Genomic DNA, 14,901 nt, shown 5'->3' on the forward strand with positions numbered 1-14,901 from the left:
GTATCTAATTCACAATTGCTCACAAAAATATAAAATACATAAAAACCAAACTTACAAAGAAATATTCTGGACATACATGAAAAAAAAATCTATAAAATCTCACTCAGCATCTAAAAACAAGACTGGAGTGATTAGAAAACTACACTATGCCTTAACTGAGAAGAAAAGACTTTAAGAGTTTCTCTAATTATTCAGTAGGTTTAATGCTATTTAAATCATATCCTAAAGTGACTGTTTTTAGAAATTGACAAAATACTTCCAAAGGTTATCAAGAAGAGTGAATGGATTAAAAGACACATGAAAACTTTTGAAAAGTAAGGAGGGAGATTTGCTATGACTGATACTAAAAATAATTAAAACTGCAAAAGCTATAAATAGATTATTATGTAAGAATTGACATAAAAGTAGATGAACAGAATGAAACAAAATTTCCAGAAACAGAACTTCATGATGATGTTAGATAATAACAAAAGTAGTATCATAAATCTTTTGGGGAAAAGGAGGACAGAGAGAGAGAGAGGGAAGTTTATTCAATATATAATGCTGAGATTATTGGTTACTAGTTTGTGGGGAGGGCGGAATATCATATAATCACCTAACAATATACATAAATATTAATTCCAAATTAATGGAAGTATTACTTGAAAATAATATAATAAAAAGAGAACACATTTGGTAAAGATTTGACAGATCTCAAAGTAGAAAAATACTTTTTTTTAGTTAATGCCCTTATTTTTTTATTTTAAAATTTATAAACACCAAAAGCAGTGAGAATAGCACAAATTCCTGCATTTCCATATCCAGCTTCAGCAATTAACTACATTCTGCAACCTTCTGTGACAACGACAAACCAAGTTGTACAAGGAAAATTCTACATATTTGACTGAGCATTATGTTGAAAGAAAAAAGAAGTTAAAATCCAAATAATGTATTTTCTAGAAGGTCTTTATTTTTTCTGATTTTTATTTTTTTATTTAGAAGGTCTTTAAAATCTGATGGAGAAGATTTCCGGTGAAAATTAGCTAGATAAAAGTAATTATACTCTATATGAAACTCAACAAAAGTAAAAAATACAGCATCTTCAGTTAAATAAAATAAACACCTACAAATTCAAAATACAAACTAAGAAAAATATTTGCCAAACATGAAACTCTTTGGATCAAATGAGAGAGGATATAACCTTCTATGCTTCAGGGAAGAATTTTCAAGAAGTATATGATGCAGCTCTGTAAGGTCCCAGCATTCTTTGCTTGTACTGGTAAGGGTCATAGTCATGTGCCATGTACAGTGGGAGTAAACAAGGTCCCTCTGGGCACCTGGTTCCATATTGCAGAACAACAGAGTGCCTGCCTTCTTAGAAGTTAATACACTTAAAATGAAAAATAAGAAATAAACATAGTGAGAAGGAAAAAGCAAAACAGTCTTTGTAGTAGATATGACTCTATATTTGGAAAACACAAGAGAACAAACTGAAAAATATAGTGGATACAATGGGAAAAAAAAAAACATGAATCAGGAGATGGATTACAAAATCAAAATATAAAAGGAACAGCTTTCCGTATAGAAACCAAAGTGAGTTAGAAAATTTAATGAAGGGCAGGCCCGGTGGTGCAGCAGTTTGGTGCCACCTGCGGCCCAGGGTGTGATCCTGGAGACCCGGGATCGAGTCCCGCATCAGGCTCCTTGCGTGGAGCCAGCTTCTCCCTCTGCCTGTGTCTCTGCCTCTCTCTCTCTCTCTCTTTCTCTCTCTGTGTGTGTCTCTCATGAATAAATAAATAAAATCTTAAAAAAAAAAAAAGAAAATTTAATGGATAACATCTTATTTTCAATAGAAATAACAAAAGAAGATAAAACCTTCAGGGAGAAACACAACAAGAATTGTGTAGGGCGAGGACAGGGGAAGAGCAAGTTCTTGACTAAGCAGCACTGGAAAGCTCCAGGGGAAGCTGAGGGACTTACAGTATATAGAACCAGAGGACACCCCTCCTTGTTTTGTTTTTTTGTTTTCTCTTTGCTTTTTCTTTTCTTTCTTCCTTTTTCCAGTACAACGTGTTTTTAGCCACTCTGTACTGAGCAAAATGACTAGAAAAAAGAACTTACCACAAAAGAATCAGGAGGGGGAAGATGGGGGGAGAAGGGGGAAGATGGGGGAAGAGCAGGGTCCCCAAATCACCCGTCCCCACCAAATTACCTAGATAACCTTCAAATCATCCTGAAAATCTATGAATTCGGCCTGAGAATTAAAGAGAGACCAGCTGGAACGCTACAGTGAGAAGAGTTAGCGCTTCTATCCAGGTAGGAAGACGGGGAAAAAGAAATAAAGACACAAAAGGCCTCCAAGGGGGAGGGGCCCCGCGAGGAGCCGGGCTGAGGCCGGGGCGAGTGTCCCCAGGACAGGAGAGCCCCGTCCCGGAGGAGCAGGAGCTGCACCGACCTTCCCGGGGGAAAGGGGCTCGCGGGGAGGTGGAGCAGGACCCGGGAGGGCGGGGATGCCCTCGGGCTCCCCGGGACAGTAACAGGGACCTGCGCCCGGGAGAGTGCGCCGAGCTCCCTAAGGGCTGCAGCGCGCACGGGGGACCCGGAGCAGCTCGGGGGGCTCGGGGGCGGCTCCGCGGAGGGGGCTGCGGGGCGGGAGCAGCTCGGGGGGGCTCGGGGGCGGCTCCGCGGAGGGGGCTGCGGGGCGGGAGCAGCTCAGGGGGGCTCGGGGGCGGCTCCGCGGAGGGGGCTGCGGGGCGGGAGCAGCTCGGGGGGGCTCGGGGGCGGCTCCGCGGAGGGGGCTGTGGGGCGGGAGCACGAATCCAACAGCGCAGGCCCCGGAGCACAGGGCGCCGGGACACAGCCCAGGATCCCGGCTCCCCCGGGGACAGGCAGAGGCCGGGAGGGCCCAGGACAGCGAGGACGCTCCTGCCCCAGCTGAGCAGATCAGCGGCCCCGCCCCGGAGCCTCCAGGCCCTGCAGACGGAGAGCTCCGGAGTTCCTGCGGGGGCTGACTCCAGGGCTCCAGAGCTGGCCCCGCCACTGCGGTTGTTCCTCCTGGGGCCTCACGAGGTAAACAACCCCCACTGAGCCCTGCACCAGGCAGGGGCTGAGCAGCTCCCCCAAGTGCTAACACCTGAAAATCAGCACAGCAGGCCCCTCCCCCAGAAGACCAGCTAGACCGACCAGTTCCAGGGGAAGTCAAGGGACTTAAAGTACACAGAATCAGGAGATACTCCTCCGTGTTTTGTTCTGTTTTGTTTTGTTGATTTCTCATTGCTTCCCCCACCCTTTTTTCCCCTTTCTTTCTTTCTCTTTTTCTTCTCTTTTTTCCTTTTTTTTTTTCCTTTTTTCTTTTTTCTTTTTCTCTTTTCTTTCCTTCTCTCTCTCTCTTTTTCTCCTTTTCCCAATACAACTTATTTTTGGCCCCTCTGCACTGAGCAAAATGACTAGAAGGAAAACCTCACCTCAAAAGAAAGAATCAGAAACAGTCCTCTCTCCCACAGAGTTACAAAATTTGGATTACAGTTCAATGTCAGAAAGCCAATTCAGAAGCACTATTATACAGCTACTGGTGGCTCTAGAAAAAAGCATAAAGGACTCAAGAGACTTCATGACTGCAGAATTTAGATCCAATCAGGCAGAAATTAAAAATCAATTGAATGAGATGCAATCCAAACTAGAAGTCCTAACGATGAGGGTTAACGAGGTGGAAGAATGAGTGAGTGACATAGAAGACAAGTTGATGGCAAAGAGGGAAACTGAGGAAAAAAGAGATAGACAATTATAAGACCATGAGGATAGATTAAGGGAAATAAACGACAGCCTGAGGAAGAAAAACCTACGTTTATTTGGGGTTCCCGAGGGCGCCGAAAGGGACAGAGGGCCAGAATATGTATTTGAACAAATTCTAGCTAAAAACTTTCCTAATCTGGGAAGGGAAACAGGCATTCAGATCCAGGAAATAGAGAGATCCCCCACTAAAATCAATAAAAACCGTCCAACACCTCGACATTTAATAATTAAGCTTGCAAATTCCAAAGATAAAGAGAAGATCCTTAAAGCAGCAAGAGACAAGAAATCCCTGACTTTTATGGGGAGGAGTATTAGGGTAACAGCAGACCTCTCCACAGAGACCTGGCAGGCCAGAAAGGGCTGGCAGGATATATTCAGGGTCCTAAATGAGAAGAACATGCAACCAAGAATACTTTATCCAGCAAGGCTCTCATTCAGAGTGGAAGGAGAGATAAAGAGCTTCCAAGACAGGCAGGAACTGAAAGAATATGTGACCTCCAAACCAGCTCTGCAAGAAATTTTAAGGGGCACTCTTTAAATGATATGCTGGAACAGATGGATTTCACAGATACCTACAGAACTTTACATCCAAACTCAACTGAATACACATTCTTCTCAAGAAGATTTAGAACTAAATCATAACAAGAAGTTTGGAGGGACCTCAAAGACGTGGAGGTTAAGGACCATCCTGCTAAAAGATGAAACGGTCAACGAGAAAATTAAGGAAGAATTAAAAAGATTCATGGAAACTAATGAGAATGAAGATACAACCCTTCAAAATCTTTGGGACGCAGCAAAAGCAGTCCTAAGGGGGAAATACATCGCAATACAAGCAATACAAGCATCCATTCAAAAACCGGAAAGAACTCAAATACAAAAGCTAACCTTACACATAAAGAAGCTAGAGAAAAAACAGCAGACAGATCCTACACCCAGCAGAAGAAGAGAGTTAATTAAGATTTGAGCAGAACTCAACGAAATCGAGACCAGAAGAACTGTGGAACAGATCGACAGAACCAGGAGTTGGTTCTTTGAAAGAATTAATAAGATAGATAAGCCATTAGCCAACCTTAGTAAAAAGAAGAGAGAGAAGACTCAAATTAATAAAATCATGAATGAGAAAGGAGAGATCAATACCAACACCAAGGAAATACAAACAATTTTAAAAACATATTATGAACAGCTATACGCTAATAAATTAGGCAATGTAGAAGAAATGGACGCATTCCTGGAAAGCCACAAACTACCAAAACTGGAACAGGAAGAATCAGAAAACCTGAACAGGCCAATAACCAGGGAGGAAACTGAAGCAGTCATCAAAAACCTCCCAAGACACAAGAGTCCAGAGCCAGATGGCTTCCCAGGGGAATTCTATCAAACATTTAAAGAAGAAATCATACCTATTCTACTAAAGCTGTTTGGAAAGATAGAAAGAGATGGAGTACTTCCAAATTCGTTCTATGAGGCCAGCATCACCTTAATTCCAAAACCAGACAAAGACCCCACCAAAAAGGAGAATTACAGACCAAATTCCTGATGAACATGGATGCAAAAATTCTCAACAAGATACTAGCCAATAGGATCTAACAATACATTAAGAAAATTATTCACCATGATGAAGTAGGATTTATCCCTGGGACACAAGGCTGGTTCAACACTCGTAAAACAATCAATGTGATTCATCATACCAGCAAGAGAAAAACCAAGAACCATATGATCCTCTCATTAGATGCAGAGAAAGATTTGACAAAATACAGCATCCATTCCTGATCAAAACTCTTGAGAGTGTAGGGATAGAGGGAACATTCCTCAACATCTTAAAAGCCATCTACGAAAAGCCCACAGCAAATATCATTCTCAATGGGGAAGCACTGGGAGCCTTTCCCCTAAGATCAGGAACAAGACAGGGATGTCCACTCTCACCACTGCTATTCAACATAGTACTGGAAGTCCTAGCCTCAGCAGACAACAAAAAGACATTAAAGGCATTTAAATTGGCAAAGAAGAAGTCAAACTCTCCCTCTTCACCAATGACATGATACTCTACATTGAAAACCCAAAAGCCTCCACCCCAAGATTGCTAGAACTCATACAGCAATTTGGCAGTGTGGCAGGATACAAAATCAATGCCCAGAAATCAATGGCATTTCTATACACTAACAATGAGACTGAAGAAAGAGAAATTAAGGAGTCAATCCCATTTACAATTGCACCCAAAAGCATAAGATACCTAGGAATAATCCTCACCAAAGAGGTAAAGAATCTATACCCTCAAAACTATAGAACACTTCTGAAAGAAATTGAGGAAGACACAAAGAGATGGAAAAGTATTCCATGCTCATGGATTGGCAGAATTAATATTGTGAAAATGTCAGTGTTACCCAGGGCAATTTACACGTTTAATGCAATCCCTATCAAAATACCATGGGCTTTCTTCAGAGAGTTAGAACAAATTATTTTAAGATTTGTGTGGAATCAGAAAAGACCCCGAATAGCCAGGGGAATTTAAAAAAAGAAAACCATAGCTGGGGGCATCACAATGCCAGATTTCAGGTTGTACTACAAAGCTGTGGTCATCAAAACAGTGTGGTACTGGCACAAAAACAGACACATAGATCAATGGAACAGAATAGAGAACCCAGAAGTGGACCCTGAGCTTTATGGTCAACTAATATTCAATAAAGGAGGAAAAACTATCCACTGGAAGAAAGACAGTCTCTTCAATAAATGGTGCTGGGAAAATTGGACATCCCCATGCAGAAGAATGAAACTAGACCACTCTCTTTCACCATACACAAAGATAAACTCAAAATGGATGAAAGATCTAAATGTGAGACAAGATTCCATCAAAATCCTAGAGAAGAACACAGGCAACACCCTTTTTGAACTCAGCCACAGTAACTTCTTGCAAGATACATCCACGAAGGCAAAAGAAACAAAAGCAAAAATGAACTATTGGGACTTCATCAAGATAAGAAGCTTTTGCACAGCAAAGGATACAGTCAAAAAAACTAAAAGACAACCTACAGAATGGGAGAAGATATTTGCAAATGACGTATCAGATAAAGGGCTAGTTTCCAAGATCTATAAAGAAGTTCTTAAACTCAACACCAAAGAAACAAACAATCCAATCATGAAATGGGCAAAAGACATGAACAGAAATCTCACAGAGGAAGACATAGACATGGCCAACATGCACATGAGAACATGCTCTGCATCACTTGCCATCAGGGAAATACAAATCAAAACCACAATGAGATACCACCTCACACCAGTGAGAATGGGGAACATTAACAAGGCAGGAAACCACAAATGTTGGAGAAGATGTGGAGAAAAGGGAACCCTCTTACACTGTTGGTGGGAATGTGAACTGGTACAGCCACTCTGGAAAACTGTGTGAAGGTTCCTCAAAGAGTTAAAAATAGATCTGCCTTACGATCCAGCAATTGCACTGCTGGGGATTTACCCCAAAGATACAGATGCAGTGAAATGCCGGGACACCTGCACCCCGATGTTTCTAGCAGCAATGTCCACAATAGCCAAACTGTGGAAGGAGCCTCGGTGTCCAACGAAAGATGAATGGATAAAGAAGATGTGGTTTATGTATACAATGGGATATTACTCAGCCATTAGAAATGACAAATACCCACCATTTGCTTCAACGTGGATGGAACTGGAGGGTATCATGCTGAGTGAAGTAAGTCAGTCGGAGAAGGACAAACAGTGTATGTTCTCATTCATTTGGGGAATATAAATAATAGTGAAAGGGAATATAAGGGAAGGGAGAAGAAATGTGTGGGAAATATCAGAAAGGGAGACAGAACATGAGAGACTCCTAACTCTGGGAAACAAACTAGGGGTGGTGGAAGGGGAGGAGGGCGGGGGGTGGGGGTGAATGGGTGACGGGCACTGGGGGGGGCACTTGACGGGATGAGCACTAGGTGTTATTCTGTATGTTGGTAAATTGAACACCAATAAAAAATTAATTTATTAAAAAAAGAATTGTGTAGGGCTTGTACAAAGAAAATTTTAAAACCCCACTGAGTCATATTTAAAAGAATAAATGGAAACACAAAATTTGTTTGTGGAAACCAAATTTTCACATTGAAAGGATAAATGTCTCTAAATTAATCTATTATAGCAGTTATGACCAGAAACAAAATATATGAGAGCAAAATATTAATTTTAATCTGTTAAAATAAGCATGCAGAATTGCCAAGAAAATTAAGAAAATTGAGGGCAGAACCCTACAGAGTATAATAATAGAGTTAGGTAATTTAGCTCGGGATAAGTAAAGTAACACATTCAGCGCTCTCAAATAAAGCAGAAGAATCACCTAGGATGCATGTTAAGTCTGAAATTTCCCTGTAGGTCATACATTAAAAATTCTGATTTTCTGGGTCAAGGCTAGAGCATGGAAATATGTATTTTTTATAACAAGAGTCCCAGATGATTCTCATACAAGTACAAATATCCTTCCTTAACTAATCTACCAATTTAACGAAGGAATTCTACTTTCACTGTAAAATATACCATCTGATACCCTCTGTGTACTGAAAATGAAAACAGTGAAAACAGCCAACCAGTTGTGTTCAGAGCTGTTTATGCCTATTTATACCAAATAATTACCTAATTTAATTTAATATTATATAAACTCATGAAATGTGTATTCTAAAGAATATCATGAAAATAAGTTTTTTAGAAAAAACATAAAAGTAAATTATTGGAAAAAATCTTTTTAAGTAGCGCTGATGAGAAAACACATTAGGGCACAAATCATAAAAGGCAAAAGAGGATTGTCACTCAGACTATTCATAATTGTCTTTAAGATCTTGCCCCACCTCAGAGAAAGATACAAGTATTATTAATGCAAAACTGATGATACAAAAATTAATAAAACCTTGGTCAAAGAAAATGCCTAAGATCTGATTTAAGAGACTGCAAATAAATGCGCATTCATGGTTTAATTTAAAATATTTAGGATACTATTTTTTTGTGATTTTCTGCTTTAGCCAGCTTTTTAAAATCATTATTAACAGAGATTAACAGATTAGAAATATACTATTTCTAATCAGGTTGGCTAAGGACACATCTCTGATAAATAAAACACAATTTGAGAAACACTACACTAGACAAATAGATGGATGAAACAGAATAGTGTTCAGAGATGAACCAGTTAAACAGAAAATCTGAAAAAGATGTTTTCTAAATAGATGAGGAAAAGGTACATAAATCAATAAAGGATGCTGAGAAAAATCAATTAGTCTTCCGGAAAAATACACATGGATTTTTTTTTTTTTCTGTATTCTCATAAAACATTTGAAAAAGAAAACTACACCAAGGTCAGAAATGCCCCAAAAAAAAGCACTAAAATTGTAATGCAATTGTAATGAAGGAGATCTTTTAACCATGACGTTAGATTTAGGCCATCTGTCTAGGGATTAAGAACAAGACAACAGGCCCTAATGCTAAACCCACCAAACCAAGATTTAACTTCATTCCAGTTTTGGCTCTCCCAGAAATGCAAACCTAAACCAATCAGAATTCACCTAAACAGTGTCTTAATTTAAGTAATCTGCCTCGAAGACCCCTGCCATCCCTAAGGGAGAGTAATTTTGCAATAACCAGTCTGTCTGTTTGGCCTAATCCAACCTCCTTGCTCCTGCTCCCTTCCACCCATTAGAGTCCTTGCTTTTGTACTGATCCTTGGAGCTCCTTTCTACCTGCTAGATTGGACGGTGCCCAATTTTTGCTCAGATAAACTCTTAACAATTTTAATATGCCTCAGTTTATCATTTAACAGTTCTGCTGGTAACCATAAGGGGGAACCTCACATAACCCCCACCAGCCCCCTAGAACAGCAAAGCAACTATGAGTACCTGCTGGGCCCTGGAGCTTGCTGTGAGCTCACTGCTTCATGCAGTTGGTGGAAAACTGGGTCCAACTTAAACACTGGACCAGGTACGGGGAGGGCTGGACCGCTCTGGCTTGGAAACCAGAAACCAGACTAGTTCTAGGTTGGACCCAGTAGGACTCAAGCTGGACTGGGTGTGGTGGGAAACCTCAGGTGAAGAATTTAAAGGCTGCACAAGCAGCTTGACCTTACCAAAGATCAGCTTGAATTACAGCAGCCACACTGGAGAACTTTTAACCTTAATAGGTTTACCCATTTACGAGGTGCCCTGGACAGAAAGGGACCACAGCCAATGACTCACCATAGAGGGGAAGAGAGAAGATGATGTTTTTCTAGTCTACATTTGTCATGACCAGGATAATACCTACCGGAACATTGCACTTACTCCAGAACCTGCAGACTGGATCCTGGGAAAATGGGGAGAAGCTTGCAAACGGTAAGAATTTTCAAAGTCAGCTCTCCTAGATTTCTAATAGTGATACCTGGTTGAGAGATGAAGGTAAAAGTTTGCATTGTCACTTGCTTTCCAAGTTTTGTATCCTGAGAACTTGGCTTGACATCCATCAGACTTGGGGCCCCAAAAATATGACCAGACAGAAATGCGTGTTGCATCCCAGTTGGGGCTAGGGTCTTCAGACTGTTGCCATCTTGGGGGTCCTGGCATGGTGCATACAGGGGGTCAAGGATTCTCTAATGCTAATTAATTCATAAACCCAGGAGCAAAGCAAGACCACTTCTTCCCTTTTTTGACCATCCTATATCCAGTTGTTTCCTGGAGTTAAGGCTTCTCCGTTGATGCTCTATTTATTAGACTTAAACAATAATCCATGTTCATATATTTATTAATGTTTATAAGACAACACTAACCCTGATAGGATTGACCTTAAAAAGCTGGGTTTCAGTTCACTGACAGATAATTCAAGGATTACAACAGGAGACAAAAATTAATTGCCCTTTGGAAAAGAGGACTTGATGAGAAGTCAAAAGGATGTCTAATGATTCAAGGGTGGCCACTACATAACTGAACAGCTTAAGTGAAAGATGTTCATCTTTATTAAGTATGAACTCAGTAATCAAGACTTGATTGATTAAAAGTTATTCTAAAGAGTATTTTGAAAAAAGATTTAGTATTACACTTTTTATCTTTCCTACTTTAATTTTTGCAATAACATAAGATTACCTGGAATAGTCTTGATGATACTTAGAAATATTAATATTTCACATATTAGAAATAAATTTATAGATGAAAATTAATTTTGATTAAATATTATTAATGGAAATATATATTGTAAATGTGAATTGTATCTTCTTAATTTTATCATGGCTAACAAAATCTACATCAATACTTACATGGTAGCTTTTAGGAAATTTCAAAATATGACAGATAATAAGTTGACCAGTGTCTGCTGTTTAGGGAAATTTGCTTGATTTTTTTTTTCCTTTTAAACAATCAGTGGAAAAAAAAAAAAAAAAAACAATCAGTGGCTGGGTTTGCCATAACATTGGAAATCCCTGGTTGGGGTGGCTCTGGAGGTGAAAACAAGCATATTTCATTTGTGCCCCCCCAAAAAAGTATGGTCTAGAACTTTTTAACACTCATTTAATACTCATTAGAAGTAGTTATTTGGTAGAAGTTGACAGGACTGCTTAATGAGTTGGAACCCAGCTGCATATTCCAAAGTCACTAAAAAGATTTCCAAGATCTCTGTGAAGTGTAACTTATTCAACAGAAAATAATGCAAGTAAATTGAAAAGAGAAGTAGAAATTTCAGAAAAATGTAGTTCTTCTAAGAGCGGTTTTTCTATCTCCCAAGAAATAAATTGGCCATTTTCTAAGGTTTCAATAAACATTCCCTTTTCTAAACTCTCAAAGAGAGGATGAATGAGACAACATCACTGAAAGCATCTTTGGGGATTTTCCTAATGGTTATTCACTCTGAGCAGGAGCTGTACATTCCTATTATATTATGTTTCTTATCATGGCATAACTTTGCACCTGCACTGTACTACTGTACTATAGCTCTGTTTTCAGATAAACAATAGGAACCCAGTTTCTCTCCATGATATGAGTGCCTTCATGTCTTAATATATATGGAAATTACCTTGAGAAAAATTTAGTGCTACATCTAGCAAGCCAATGTTTCTTTATACTAAAATTTATATATATATACATATATATATACATAAATATGTATATGTATATATATATACTTCTGTCTACATTTTTTACCATTATAACCAACATTTATTCGGGAAAAAATTGCCACTAACCATCACCAATAATAAAATAATACACACATGCATAGATGTGTGTAAAATAATACACACATGCATAGATGTGTGTAAAATAATACACACATGCATAGATGCATATTCACAAATGCTAACCACCACCCCCCACACATACACACACAAGTCACATTTTTAAGGTATGTTATATGCCAAACATGGTATTAAACCCTAGAGTTTCAGAACTGACAGAAGTATACTACTGTAACAGAAAGTCATAAGTTTGGGTGACTCACACAGTTGTTAGTGGTGTGAGAGGAGAGGCCATTCTCAATACAAAGCGACAATTATCAATTAAATGTAACTCTTGCCCTACCCTCTCATTTCGTGGAGGGAAGAAGTTGCAAACATAATTAAAAATCTTTTTCCAAGAAAAAAAAATTCTCCATAACATGGAAACCCAGACCTCAGAACTTTAATACACTGAGGAAAACACAATTTTAGGAATTTAGAGAAAAATCTTTTCTTCCCTACTGTCTAGAGTATAGAAGGATGCTCACACTTCAAGAGTTGCAGGGAAATCAGTGCTGAAGAGGTCCCATGGAGCTAGGAGGGTTTGTTGTGTGAATCCAGCACAGTATGCAATAACATTATCTAAGAAAAGCGATTGTCACAGACAGCAGGAAAGGGCTGCTTTGAGTCAGGAAAGGAAATAAGCTGTGGATACCATGTAGTAGATTATGGGATTCATGTCTGGGAAAACATGAGAATCTCCTTACAGTGCCACTGAGGGGGGAAAAAAAAAACTACCACCACCACCATGGGTCTTGCAGTATACACAAAGTGCTGCTACTTTGAAAAGTAAAATTGTGTATCTAGAAAGCATCATAAATAGAGCAAATGCATATCAAATCCATCTGTAGACAAATACATGAGATTGGTAATGAGAATGGCTAACACTGGGTAACCAGATGTGTACAATTTTAATATTCTTTCCATGATTTTTCGTTTTCCAATTTTTCTAAGACTGAGAAAAATGCCTTATAATATGGAAAGTTAACAATATTAAGATGATTTTCATCTTTGCTCTTATTTGGTAGATAAAAATCATAAAAAGCAATTGATGCTTTATCAAAATCCCCTGAATAGACATCCAAGCACAATAGCTTTAGAAATTCCAAAGTTACTGTATTGTCCTATTTGAATTGGCATTTTAGTATATAAGATTATTGTTATGTCCAGCATTGGCTTAAAGTTATAGAATAATGGTCCATAAAGTCTTTTATCTTGTTGTTGGAGCACATATTTATCTACCAACTGAGTTTATAATTTTTGAAAAAGAAAAAAAAACTGCTTATTCTTTTAAGAATAAAATTGTGAAAGTTTCATTTAAAATCATATTATTGTGTGAGATTTTATAAATAACTATTTCTCTAGCTGAACTTTATCTTTTATTCACCATCCAGATGCAATGGAGAAAAAATTAAAAAAATAAAAATTCTAGGCTATATAAAAATATTGCTAACATAACATTTATTCTCCACTTAAATAGCAATGCAGGCACACTGCAGAGGAAATATTTCCATATGGCATGCATAAACACTCTGGTTATTGATCCCTTAAGAGTTTCTGTGCTGTAATGTGTTTGAAGACTGCGGGGATATTCCTGTAACATTTTCCACATAATTGCATTTTTTCCTATTATTATACATTTTTTTCATTTTTACTTTACACTATAGGAGGTCTTCATTACTATTCTTTGTGTCATAGACTACTCTTAACTGCTGTCAAAATTGTTGAATATCCTTGCTAAGTATGCACTGTTTACCTTTGAACCTAGAAAACTGATTTTTTAGGAAAACCAAAGATTTTACATATATGTATATGTCACATATGTGTGTACACATATATATGTAGGCATGTATGTGCATATACATGTACGTGTATGTACACACATGTGTATACATACAGAGAATTATGGAATTTTATGCCTGAAAAATAAATTATGGCAGAGTGGAAACTGGGTAGGAAGGGATACAACTAAAACAGAGAGGGGTTTGCCCAGGGAGAATTAATGTCAAATTCAGAAAAAAAAATAAAGTTGGTTTCTTATTCCCCATTTCCCCTCCATTTTTTGATACATCTCTGTTAATATAGTTACTGGAATATTAATCCTAAATACTTACTAAATATTAGTAAATATATATATATATTATATATGTAGTCAAGAAATATGGGGAAAGCTACTTAGTATATTGCTTTCTGTAAGAATCACAGGGTATACTCACATGTATCAAAGGCTCTGAGAAGTCCTGTGATAGGTAAATCTGCCCAATTTTTCCCAAACTTTATATTGCAATGAAATGTTTTTTAAGATACTATTCAACAGCACCTGTGGAAACACATTTTCTAGTCACTGTCTTTCATAATCACACTTATCTTTTAAACATTAAATTTGTGTTTTAATTTTCAATGTCACATTTTTCTGAGATTTCTTCCCATTCTTTTTAATTTTTGCATTTTTCATAGTTCTTATTCCTCCTCTTTTTCTAATACCCTTAGCTATTTCATTTGTTTATTTAGTTATTATTGTGTATTTAAACACCTACACTGTTTATTAAGTTTCTTTAAGATATTGCTCATTCCCCTTCATCCCACTCTTCTAATGACCTTTTTCAAAACCCTGAGCATTTATATGGACCCTCATTTTTATTACAAATGTTTTCCTCCTAATTTCTTCACTTTGTAAGTTCCTTCTTATCCCCTCCCCACACAGGCAGCCATATACATATAGCATGTGGTATATTCACTATGTGCTGCCTTAGTTCTGGATGTCTTCATTATCACAGCACTTTTATGTAATTGGCCTTGCATTTATCTCTCACACTACAATCTCTGAGATGTAGAAACTATGCACTTTTTGCTGTCATATCCTAGGAATCCATCCATCATAGTACTCAGAATATTTATATAATATTTAATTGTTG

At 38.2% G+C, this 14,901-nt stretch overlaps 1 long non-coding RNA gene across 1 annotated transcript in view; it reads right to left on the minus strand.

Moving 5' to 3' along the window:
• Positions 1-14,901, minus strand: part of LOC144281623 (uncharacterized) — a 128,327-nt gene that overhangs the window by 40,552 nt on the left and 72,874 nt on the right. Inside the window, exon 3 of the long non-coding RNA XR_013350054.1 lies at positions 14,203-14,306. This is a non-coding gene — a long non-coding RNA (uncharacterized LOC144281623). The remainder of the gene's footprint in view (positions 1-14,202; positions 14,307-14,901) is intronic.

Source organism: Canis aureus, chromosome 13 (assembly GCF_053574225.1).
Source record: "Canis aureus isolate CA01 chromosome 13, VMU_Caureus_v.1.0, whole genome shotgun sequence".
In the NCBI taxonomy this organism is placed as follows: Eukaryota; Metazoa; Chordata; class Mammalia; order Carnivora; family Canidae; genus Canis; species Canis aureus.